The following is a 13,623-nucleotide window of genomic DNA, read 5'->3' on the forward strand; positions in this document are numbered from 1 at the left end:
TACCTCTGATGCTACACTGAATGTGATTTCTTATTACCTTGATCTTTATTTATATTAAAGGTCACGTTCTTCCTGATCCCATTTTTTAAACCCTAGTTAGTGTGTAATGTTGCTATAATAGCATAAATAATAGCTGTAAAATGATAAAGATCAAAGTTCACTGCCAGGCGATACATTTTCTTTAGTATAATTCCTCTTTCAAAGCATACAGCAAACGGCCGGTTTGGACTACAGTCCTCTATTTCCTGCTTTAATGACGTCAGTAAAACAGTTCGTTGGTTAAACTCCGCCCACATGAATACGTCAGTCACCAACTTTGGCTCAAACGGCTCTGCTAAGCTAAGCTGCCATCGAATCACAACACACTAAACAAACTACACAATCAGAGCTCGTTACGTATTTCTGAAGGAGGGACTTCACATAACAAGGAAGACATCAAACCGTTTTGAGGCCATTGAAAACATTGCTACACAGATAAGTAAATTGTGTGAAAAATACCTCGTTTTTTTACACGTGAAACATGAACACACGTTATATTGCCCACTATAAACACAATCAAAGCTTCAAAAACACAGAAAGAACGAGAGCTTTAATGGAAATGTGAGGCATTTATTTAATGCTACAGTAACATATTCAGAGTTTAATTTGCAGATTACAGTAAGACAGTTATACATTGGCTTTCTAAGGATTGTAAACGCAGTGGCTCTGTCAAAACATTGCTGTGTTTGGATGAGAAATTGTCAGGGTTAACTTCTTATTCAAACAAGTGATTTGATTATGCTTAACTTGACTTGATGTTGTTATTAACATTGCTGAGATGTCCGCAAAGTGTTGGGACTATGGTGTCATTGAGCAAGGCACCTTAACCCCGTTGCTCCCCGGGCGCTGCAGTGATAGCTGCCCACTGCTCCGGGTGTTGTGTGTTCATGACTTGCAGTGCGTGTGTTCACTACTCACTCGGTGGGTTAAATGCAGGATCACATTCCAAGTTTGGGTTACCATAAATTGCCAAATACATCACTTTCACTTTTTCATTTTTCATGGAATGTTTGTGCACACTTGCATGTATATTCACCTATATCTCTTCTCTCTTCATGTGGCCTTCTCATGACCCTTTCCTTAAGAAAGTGCCATTTTATTTAAGGTCTGACCCATCTGTCAGGCTAAAGCCAGAGCATAATGCAACAGTATGAATGGGAGTATTGGGCCTGGCTGTGACTGAGACATAAGCATTATATCCACAACCTTTCTTTATTTTTTTCTTCGTTCTTTCTTTATTTTTTTCTTTCATTTTGTTTTCTTTCTGCATAAGTGATAATGCATAAGGGATGTATGAAAATGATTACTATATTGCACAGCTCTACATTTAATGTACAGTTTTTATTTAAATTATTTTCAAATGTCTGCGTATTATATTTTATTTTTGTGTACAGCACTTTGATAACCCATGGTGTTTTTAAAAAAGTTCTTTATAAAAAACTTTGACTTTGCATATACAAACAACAACTTTTTAATTGTAAACAATACATTTTTATTTTTAAGCAACATACAACATATATGGCATGTTAAAAATAAAGTCTTTAAATTATAATATTCTTTTAAAAGATATATTTTGTAATATATATTATTAAATGTAAACATCAAAATGTATTTAATAATAATAATTAATTATTTATATTTTTATTCATTTAAGTCATTTAATTGATTTGATGTTTACATTTAATAATATATATTACAAAAATATATTTTTTGAAAGAATATTATAATTGAAAGGCTTTATTTTTACCTTGTAAAAATTGTATGTTGTATGTTGCTTAAAAATGAGATGTATTGTGTACAGTTGAAAAGTTGTTGTTTGTAACGGTAGCACAGAACATTTTAGTGGTTTTGTAACCTTGACTCTTTAAAACCTCTGTAAACCTTGAAACTCTTAACTGGCCCATAATGCCTAATGAGAAAGAACTGAGCACTGTGAAACAAGCAATTTTACGAATACATAATGTCCTTATGTTGTGTTGTCATCATTGGTTGCACACAAGCATACTGTAAAAAGATCTGAATTGTGTACAGACAAATTTTCTCTTATTATTGAATCAGTCAAAAGACATAATAAGGCTCAAACTTTTGAAATGTTTTACTCAAGGTTTGTGACTGACTGACTGATAGCACATTGTTATAATAAAAAATAATAAGCATTATTTTTGTTTAGCATGTCAGAAGGAGGTCTTCCATGATTAATAAATATATATGGTAAGGTTTTTTTTTTACTTAAAATTAATAAAATTTTGCGTTCCTGTTTTTTCATTTCTCAATTCACATCCTATTCATCATGGATGTGGACTCGAATCACATGACTTGCGACTTAAATCGGATTCGAGTCCCGAATTTGATGACTCGCGAGTTGAAGACGAAAAGACTTCATAATCAGATCAGAGTCCTTATCACTCGACTGTTTATATAAATCAATGTAATTTATAAATAATTAATATAAATTTGATATGATTATTAATACTGATACACTAACTTTGGGCAAAGAGCACTAATGACTTGTTTTAAGGGGGTCGCACACTGGACACGCAGCTCAGCGCTGCGTCACGTCTAGGACAACTCGGAGGTATCGTACACCAGAAGTGCACATTAAATAGCGTGAGCTTAGTCAAATAGGGTCTACTTCAAAATGCAAAATATATGTTAGCAGCCAATGTTAATCGCTAACGATTTAAGACAAATATGATGTTATTTAATGTTAAACTATGTGGCACGACAGGGATTGGAGCAATTTCCTGAGTCGTAGCTGGGCGCCGGTGTGTGTATACTCATAGAAAATAATGTGTTTGATTTTTTTTTAGAACGACACGGCGCTGAGCTGCGGGGCCAGTGTGTGACCCCTTTAAGACTTGAAGCTTAAAGTTGATGACTTGCAACTCGACTTGGACTTGCCTGTCTTGACTCAGGACTTGACTTGGTTGGGACTTGAATGCAAAGACTCGAGACTTACTTACTTAAAACAATGACTTGGTCCCACCTCTGCTATTCATTAGGTACAAATACAGATACACTTGTTCTGTTCCAACAATCTGTAATGTCATGCTTAGTCTCTTGAAACAACTGTTTTATATACACATGCGAAAATGAGTTTCACAGAGCTTCTTTTTGATGTGGTGGATATTTAGCAGGAGACAGAGCCTTCATTACACCAGAGCTGCACAAATCCCAGGAGAATTTCATCAATTTCTGAAAATGAGCAATGCTTTCATCAGCCTCTCTTTCTTAGTAGTGAGATGAAAAGGTGTTGTGCTCTTATCATGGTACAATGATAGAAACATATATTAATATTATGGTACTTTGATACTGAATGATTACCATTTTTATATATACCATAGTAATACAATGTGCAAAAATATGGTATTATCATAGTACCAACATATTAATACAGTGGTACAGCAGTATTCCTGCTCAGAATGAATATAATACACCAAAAGACGCACTACTTGACAAACCTAACATTTACATTACATTCATCCATTTGGCCAAAGTGACTTAGACTGCATCATTTTTTTTTATCAGGGTTCAAACCCATGATCTCTTGCGCTGCTAACGCAGTGCTTTACCACTGAGCTATACAGGAACAAACGTAACCAATTGGATACGTAAAATGCATACAGTATGTTGCATTGTCTTACTAGTAGAGTGAGTGAATATATGTGTAGGTGTCCGTGTATATACGCAGCTGTGCCGCAGAGCTAATACGTACGTATTTGAATGCGTGTGTGGCTATGTAGGCGGATGTATGGTCTAATGCACTCTATTGGGGTGCTTTTTGCAGCTTAAAATCGTAATGAGCATCTGTGGATGCTGAGCCTGGCCCGTAACCATGGCAACAGTGGTTTACCTCAGCTCTGTCATTCTGATGTGCAGAACTGGCAGGCTGTTTAGATCCTATGAGACAATAAGAGAATTGTCTTTTTCCGCTCTGCTTCCTCGAGCGCCCTGGCCACGGGGTAAACAACAAGACAGATGAAGGTGACCAGCACCTGTCTGTGCAGGTAGACGTATTATGCGGGTGTGAAGGGTAACATTGTGGAAATGAAAGCTGAAGCACATGTCCTCATATTCTGTAGTTCATTAGGATTGCTTGATGACTTTGAGGGTGTTAAGATGTTAGGTATGTCCCGAAGGGAGACATTTAATTACAAGATCTATTCAAGTTCACCTATCGTAGTGTTTTTATAGCCTGTCTCCTCAGACGATGTCTAAATTAGCATTATTTTTCCACTTGCAATGTCATGCAAATGATGGACCTCAAGCCTTTGTTGCGTTATAGTCTATACAACATTTCACCTTTATATTGGCAGCACATGTCATGCATCATTGGTTGTTATATGGACATCATGACTTTCCTATCGATCATTCACACGTAGTAATAACCTTTCTGCTGCTGGCAGGATAAATACTATATTCATGATTAATGTCCTCATAGGCTAAGAAGGCACTCGGTCTTTTGTATTTGTCTATTGATACACCACGAATGCGGAACTCTCAGATGGCTGATGCTGCATGTTACTGTATATATGCTTCATCCCATTCATTGTGCAGAAAAGCCCCTAAACAAGACTTTGGTTTTGTCATAAAGAATTGCTTAGCGCCAGGCTTGGTCTGTAAATGTGATTTAGCTTTTCGTGGGGCATCAGGAACCCTAATAACAAAGACTTGCCTTTTACCTCAAGCTGCTCATCGGTCTTTTAATGGTGGAAGATGGGATTTCGTTAATTGAAGCTTAGCAACAGCTCCCAAATGAGTCTTTTCATACCTTTACTTATTGGTTTAGGTATGTTAGTCTTCACACTTCAGACAGCTTTATTAGCTGTCTTGGGACGCAGGGATTACACCGGGTTCCTGCTCTTTCTGACACAAGAGGGCTCAGGAAGAGATGAGAAGGTTCGTCTCAGAAGATAAACAAAAGTCTCCACCCACTGAAAAAGCTACAACAATTTTAGAGGGTAGACACATTTACTGGTAGTGATGATATTAGTCTCTCTATAGTACCCAGCATTTCTTAAAGTGTATCTTACCACTTTCTATTAATGTATATTTTTTTATAATAAATATTTAATGTTACATATTCATGCATAATGTTAAAAACAAATATGTAACTGCCAAATACCCACAATTACCAAAACTCATTAACCCCGATTGAAGTATTCAAACCGACCAAAATGCTCATCCCAACTAAACAGGCAACTCTCGTTGGGCTTATCATCTGTCAGGGCATTCAAGTGGATTTCACAGGTGCAGACAGGCCATGTGCCCATAGTTATGTTCCTTCCTTCAGCCCCCACCACCGGGAACTCTTGGAACAGGTCTGGGTACAGTATGTAAGGCACCTGTGCAAAAGTGGCAGTAAACATTCAGGGCCTCAGACTTTCACCCCTGTGTGGCGTGGGAGAAGGAGATATAGAGGAATATAGCGGCCCACTCATGACCTTATGGCATCTATGTGATCCCTGAACATATATATCCACCAGACTTGCCAAACATGGCTTTGACCACTGCCTCCCAGCCCTGTCACTTGATTTTGAGCACCTATTCAGATTGAGCCTGCACGTCCGTATGGCTCCACGGCGGGAGAAGGGCAGAGATGGAATGTGTCTGGATTGATGATTATGAGTTCCTGTGGAGGGCATTTCTAATTTGTAGTTAATCTTTTGCTGCCTGTATACTTATCATTGAAGGCAACAACTGTCATTGCAGGAAAAAATCCATCAAAACAATACATTAAACAAAATTAATGACAAAGCAGTCAATTCTTTGTGAAGCGTGACATTGAGAATTTGCCCTGTAATTATCTGCCACATAAAGCACATTTTTACCCATCTTAAGATGGGTTACATATCTCATACTGAAGGCAAATACGGCATTATTTTTTATGTAACAGCCCATAGTTTTAAAGTAGCATTGTATATACACATTCCTTTAACATTATGATTAATGTTAAAATTAAAAATGAGGCCATCTTTTATAGCCTAGCTCCGCCCTCCTACGTTCTTCCGCTTAATTTTCATTTAGCTTCAGAACAACGTTTGGGACTGCTGTGTAGAGTTTCGTTTTCTCCGGCAAAAATCTGCAGGTCCAATCAGCGAACAGTGAGGAGTGGCTAAGAACGCAGACGTTGAGGTCGTGCGCCAGACTGAGTGACATACGTCACGACCAAACGTTAGCGATTGGTTATGGCAGATTCAGGGTGACTCTGGGCAGATCCAATAGTTTTAAACTTCAACAGAGGACCCGATTTGCAATGGAGCGTGGCCAGACTCTCTGTACAAATGAAATGAATGTACGAGAGTCTGGTTGCACCAGGCTACATCTTTTACTCATCCTCAAGCCATCAGGGGCTGGTTGCACCAGCAACGTTAGGTGTAAGCCCTACGTCGGGCTTAGCTACGTCCGAAGTTGTAAAAAATATTTACGCCTGTTGGACCATCTGAAAATATGACCAGTTGCAGCTACACTCAGCGTAGACGATGCGTGTCCTCGCGTATGCTTTTAACCGCAACAATATTAAGACGCCATTCGCGTTTGCTATGGTTAAAAACGTACACTTACTGCTGCCAGCTAAAAGATGACAAATGAGAGCAAATGTATAACAAATGTAATAATTCTAACAGCTTTGGATTAAAATGAAATTAAACGAAAGCTTTTAATAAGTTCTCTACTGTGTCTTTGTAAATATTTATCTATTTCATGATATAATTTATTGGTGCGGTCTCTTTGCCATTCATTAAAACACACCGCTCGCGTATCCTGTGCATTAGACGTGCTAATGTCTCGTCACTTTTAATTATTTCTATTTTTGCCATAGAAACAAGTCAAGACTTTATACTTTATTTACCCTTGACTAGACGTAAGATTTAGTCTCAGACGGGCACTACGCCTAGATGGTGCAAGAGTTGTAAATTCTATGTCGGACGTAAAGCACATTTTACGTCCAGACTAGTCTTATGACTGGGTCACGCCCAGCTTGTGCAACCAGGCCCAGGTGTTAATGTCGTTCTTCTTTCAGGAGACACATTTAGAGTTAGATCATATAATATTTTGGCTCTTCCAGCTTTGCAATGGCTCTGAATACTGGCCGCTAGGGTTGGGTATTGTTTTTGTTTTAGTGATTCCGATGCTAATTCCGTATATCAATTCCGGTTCTTATCGACTCCTAGTTCCGATTCCAATATTGTAGTGAGAGAGAAAAAAATAGCATTTTTTTATTCTTGCCACATATAGTCTAGAACCTGTTGGTTGTAACTGTGACAATTCGTCTAAAAATTAAATTTAAAAAGTGCCAGATTTAATTATACAAATTGCAGGGCTCTCAAGTTTTATCATCAGTTTGGAGTGAGATTAGGGCAGGGCCAATAAGTTATTTGCAGCAGTGGCCCCTCGGGCCCACCCAATTTTTTCAAGCTAGCAATTCAATTTTACCTATTGTTCATAACTGACCATCACAAATAGAAATTCTAACAATTGGTAAGACTGATAAAAGACAGACAAATTCATCCTATTTAAAAAAAATTATATAAAATTAAAATGAAATCTGTCCCCAAACAAGACAACTGAACAGCGATGTTCAATGTACATACTGTACCGATAGAAGCAGAACTTCCCGTGTGTGTGACATCAGAGTAACGCGAGAGTGATTTGAAATCAGACTCTTCCGTATGATTTCTCAAATAGTTCTCGCTGTACTTTGATGTCATGTGTGTCTCGGTTCTTGCAGCGCTGCATAAAGTTGAGCACATCTAAAAACTCGAGACAGCTATGAACTCCTGGTAGAGAACTTCCCGCATAAGCCTGCGCCTTATCCATTATTTGTATATAGGTGTAAAAGTTATTTCTTACTCCTTAGTGTGAGAAATACAAGGTGTGGCGTGTGAGCGTGTGAACTGGCTAAAATGCGTGTGTCTCACAGTGAATGCGTGACACTTGAAAACCTTGCAGTATGATATAATTTTAAATAAACAATGTTGTCCTGTAGCTGCCCAATTTTGTCTTACAAAAGAGATATCAGTTTATCCAGAAGTATGCGGCTTTAATTCAAAGGTGAATCTGTTTTGTACCTGCGTGTGAGATGCTGCTAATATTGGCTGTATCTGGTGCGCTGTATGAGGACTCACGGCTGAAAGATTTAAACACTGTACATTCCTTCAAATTAATGCCGTATTGAAGCAAATGTTTTATCATATTAGAGGTATTGCCTCCCTTACATAAAATATCCTTGCCACATATTTTGCATTTGGCAATACCACAGTACTTTTTTTATGCCTTTATTTTGGATAGTGTAGTAGAGAGTTGACAGAAAAGTGTTGGGTGGGGATAGGGGAGCAGGACCGGCAAAGGACCACAGAGTCGAGTCACCGTGAGCGCACTGGTGCTATATGTCAGTGCACTAACCAAACCAACTTTTGAATGTTTGCTGCGGTCATAGTCCCTATAATGTACTGCGAATGTGCATAATAAGAGAAGGTTCATTGCAGGTCCTGGCAGATACAAATGTAAAACGCTCACTGCTGTTCTCCGTGCTTAACATAATTACGCATCTTTTTATTTTTGAAATTTAGGATGGGAGTTAAATCTCAAAATCTAAGAATCTATTTAGCCAGTTGTGGTGGGCATTAGATAATGTCACATCTGTTTCTGATCAGAGAAACCCCACCAAAATCAGCATGTGCAGACTGTCATGACACTGGAAAAGATCAACTAAACCTTTAGACTGAGCTGACTAACACATTCAACTTTATTCTTCTGCTGCCTAGCAAACACTGTTTTGGTTTCATTAGCAAATTCAAATGTAGCTCTTTTATGCAAGATGATAATAAATGTCAGTTAAGTTACTAAAATAGTGTGGTGTAAAAAAAATTAAAACGAAGTTATAGCCAGAGCCAAGAAAGAGAAATATGTCTCTGTTTCCAAAGACAGCGTTCAGACAGTATCAGGTTAGCAGAATTCAATACTCGTTTGTTTCTCCTGCAAAACTAATTTAGAGGCTGAAGGAAAAATCTTGTTTGAGAGCAAGGTTGAAGGAATAATGCTCCTGACACCCACCACAGAAATAACACCCCTCCAGAGAGCCCAGTCATGGCATATGCATAACACCACTCAACAGTCAGCAAACAAAGCTTTCTGCTTCCCTTATAAATGGATTTAGTTTTACTAAACCTTTCTTCTGTTCCCAATGCTCGCTATAAGTAATTGACTCGACAAATGTGTTTAGAGTGACATGGGATGAAAACAATCTGTTCTTGTTGTGCTCTGTGAATGATAGCCGGACAAACTGATACTTTAAAATTGTTTGTTTTCCCCACGACATGAGAAACTCTTCATATTCATTTGTATGGCTATTATTTGTAAGCAATTCAATCCAGCATTGATCCCAGACCTGGACTTTGTGATGAATCACTGTTTGTGTCTGTGGCAACAGAGGAGACGGGGTGTGGCCAGCGACGGCCCTTTGCCGCAGTCGCTCTGGGGTTAGAGTCAGAAAATTCACCATCTTTATTGGACACGGATGAAACCCTTTAAAGGGTCATGATCTGAGTCTAGAAATAAAACTGGCAATGTCACAGGATTTTAAATCTATATTTTACTCTATTTTGACCTTAAAAAATTCAAAGCACTGTGGCAAAATATGTGTTATACTAAAAACAGTACAAGCCACACTTCAATCACAGGAAAAGAGTTTTGTGTATGCCCTTAAAAGTAAAAATCATGCCATGTAATATATCTGTGGACAGCAGAGCAGAAACTTGTCTGCTGTGCATTACTGCTGTATAAAACCTCACGGGAAAGGATTTAAACGGTTCAAGACTCTGGAGATGTGTCAGTTTAAAGTAGTTCAAATGAGAGGAAGGCAGTCAGACCTTTAAAACAACTTCATTTGCATTTGACTGTTTCATATAGAAAGTTTAATCCTTCAAAATCCTCTGAATCCAGATAAAAAAATGGCTAGGTATATCATCCTGTCAATAAGGAAAGAGAAAGACGACTATATAACTTCTGTGTCGCTTGCTTTTGAGGTGCTAGTCGTCTTGCAGTTCGCTTACCTTTTGTCTTAATTTGTACAAATTAATGATTTCCATACCAGTCTTATTATTATGAGCAGGCGCAATTAAGAAGCTGTGACTCATGCTGCACCATTTATCCCTCCATTCATTAGACGCCCCGTCTCTACCGAACAGAGAATAAGCCTGTTGCAGCCTTACTGGTATAGATTACCCTTTTTCCCATTTGATCCTCTGAAAGGTCAAAAGATAAGACACACATCAACTCAGAGCAACCCATCTGCAGCCACATCACACACACCCACATACACACTGATGTCAAATCAGAGGCAACAATCTGGTCTAGCTGACATTTAAACTTTTTTTGTAATGTTTTAAAACTTTTTCAAAATCAATAGTGTGATCATTTTTTGTGTGTGGAGTGTGGGGTAAGATGTATCGCCTCTAATCTTTGATGCTCTAGGATCACTCCTTGATAATTTTGGTCATATTAACTTGCATTTAGATTATATTCAGCTACCTCTGATTGAGAAATCCAAGTAATAAAAGTGTTGAGCATTTTATATTGATTTATAAAAAGTGAATTTGTGCTCCAGCCACTTTCTTGACCGCCATTTTATTTTTTCGAACTGAACCAGGCTCGACCTATCACATTCCCCATTCTAGGTTGATGAAGGTATTTCAGGAGACAAAACAAAAAAGTAAACAAAACATTGGATTCAGACGTGCCTTTATGGCTTCGAAAGGTAACTTTTTAAAGATGCAGCCAATTATTTTTAATGGAAAGTAGTGTTTTTTTTTGTAATTTATGTGTGGACTTTATTATTTTTTTAAATGTATTTGCCCTCATGATCTTCAATTAAAAACGTTAACCTCCAACCCACCTTTCAAAATTACTTCTCTTCTATTCCTGTCTTAAGCTACTATTGGGGACTCACTAAAGTTTTTGTTAGCAACTTCCAACAATCAAGTAATTTCCTGATGGACTAAATCAAGTCCTGCCTTTAATTTCTTTCCTCATTTCAGAAGTTTCACTTGGTTATTTGTTATAATAGACCGGGTGTGCCTCATAAGTCTTGAAAAGTGAAGCCTCTGCCTCTTTGATTGCTCCCTGGTGGCTGGCTGCAGTACAAGTCATAAACCCCGCCCTCCCCATTCAAATGAATGGGACTCTGCTCTAAATAAAAAAATTATTTACACTTCCAATAAAAGTTTCCGAAAGATAGTTTTGGTCCTTTCAGGTAGTTATTATCACGCTGATATATGTTCAAGTGTTCATTTTTGTGATACGTTTCATTTAAGCTAGTAATTGAATGTGTTGTGTTGTTATGATTGGCGTGGTAGAATTGGGTGCGTGAGCGTTTGGGGCGTTTGATACCGCGAGCGGTTGATACCGCGGCTCCGCCTCTGGCTCTATGGACGATTCCTTCTGTGCATGCCTTGGCTCCAAACGAACGTTTTTACGTAACATGGCGGCGACCATGGTCGAACATTTTTGGCTTCAATTTATTACAGTGGAGGGAGGCGACGCATTTTCAAAGCTTTAATTGCGTTTACGGTGCACAATATAATGTTTGGTGTGTAAAAAAACGCTGTATTTTTCACACAGTTTATTATCTCTATACTGCTGCTTTTGCTATCTTAGGCTGATGTCTTCCTTGTTCTATGAAGTCCCTCCTTCAGAAATAGGTAATGAGTTCTGATTGTGTAGCTTGTTTAGTGTGTTGTGATTCGACAGCAACTTAGCTTAGCTGGTGGCTGGCGTATTCCTGTGGGCGAATGTTAGTCAGAAACTCTTAGATTGACAAAGTGTGTCCATTTAGGGCTACTGCAGAAACATGGCGGCATAAAATGGCAACTTCCATGGTTTCTGTCGAGATCATTTTGTCTGATAATATAGTTTATTATATTGTATTTCTGTCAAGATATCCACCTAAAAGTTAACATTTACATTTCATAAATTTAAGTCTTTTTAAAGTCTTTTTACCAAAGTTCAGATTAATGTTAAAAATGTCTGTTATCTGAAGACAGAGGCTAAAAGGCAGAGCTTTAATTTGATGCATATAACCCCTAAGCTAATTACAATGTTCCAGGTTATTTGTGTCTAAAGAAACCATAGCTATTAGATAATTGAAATAACTGGCCTCAGACTTTCCTCTATACACCAAAATAATGAGATTTCATTTCCAACTATTAGTTTTTCTTGGCTAAGATATCCAGGGCCATGAGCTGCATTGCAGTTTGGACTGTCTATTAAAATGAGCCTTTAAACTCTATAGATTTATTGCCATTGATCCATGAATATATTGTGACTATGCAAGCATCCTTCAGGCATTGTACTGAAGCAAACATGATTTGATGGTTAAAAAGCTTTATTAATTAATATCAATTCAGATTTATGCAACCCTCAAGTAATGGCCTTTTTTTCTGGGCTTTAAGCCTAAAGTTGAAATTAAAGCATGGTAGTATTTCAGTGCGGTAATACACTGTAAATGTTGGGCTATTTTCCAACCTAGCCTTCAAAAAGGGACGAACCCAAACCTTTGGGTTTAAATTTAACTTAACAATATCAAATTCTGGGTCAATAGGCTTTATGCCCAGCTGCACTACTTCCTTAACTTCAGCCAGCTCCTTGTTTCCTGTCTGCCATTATTGGACAAACTGATTAATCCAGTTGTGTCTGATTATTGTTGTTGTTGTGACTACTGAGGTCAGGCACACCTGGATTAATCAGTTTGTCCAATAATGGCAGACAGGAAACAAGGAGCTGGCTGAAGTTCAGGACGTAGTGCAGCTGGGCATAAAGCCTATTTAACCTAACAGCTGGGTTTGAAAATAACCCAACATTTTAGAGTGTAATTTACTAAAATATCTATTTAGTTTTTTTCTTTAAAATATATCATTTTGTGTTATACAGAAAAAATACAGAAAGTTTGTTACACCTTTCATCATCTCAAGTATTTTTAATACTGCTCAGTGATGTAATTTTACCTCTTATCAATATGCAAAATGGGCAGCCTATATGTTGGTGTGTGATTGTGTTTTCTGTTGTGTACGTGTATTAAGCGCATGGGAGGATAAATGGGGATGACTCACAGACTGGTTACTGACGCAAAAGAATCTGAGATTACCACATCGATCTATAGAGATAGAAAGACGTGAGAAAACAGACAGGCATCCAGCTCTGGAGTTTTACCTTCTTTCTCTAAAATTATTCTGTTGTTTGTCCTTAATGAATTAGATTTTACATCACATTTCATTAAACAGTCCAAGTGATGTCTCAAGCATTACTCTTTCATCTTTCAAGATGAAACATATGAGCTACCATTACATTTGCTTCATTTCCTTAATACTTCCTAGAATATGTCTTTTGATACATATTCTCTAGTGTTACAATTCCGCATCTTCTTGGTTTTGGCTGTTGGAGTCATAGCTTATGTTCTTTTTAAGAAAGTATACAAGGAAAACCTAATTCATCCGAGTTATATGAAGGGATTATGTATGAGCCGTCAGTGTAAATGTACCACACACACATCGCTGCCTCTTTACACTGGCAGGCTTTAGTAGATTGAGG

The 13,623-nt window shown here is 37.8% G+C and overlaps 1 protein-coding gene across 21 annotated transcripts in view; it reads left to right on the plus strand.

Moving 5' to 3' along the window:
* Positions 1-13,623, plus strand: part of kcnma1a (potassium large conductance calcium-activated channel, subfamily M, alpha member 1a) — a 263,693-nt gene that overhangs the window by 78,984 nt on the left and 171,086 nt on the right. The gene's annotated exons all lie outside the window — the stretch shown is intronic.

Source organism: Misgurnus anguillicaudatus, chromosome 11 (assembly GCF_027580225.2).
Source record: "Misgurnus anguillicaudatus chromosome 11, ASM2758022v2, whole genome shotgun sequence".
Taxonomy (NCBI): Eukaryota; Metazoa; Chordata; class Actinopteri; order Cypriniformes; family Cobitidae; genus Misgurnus; species Misgurnus anguillicaudatus.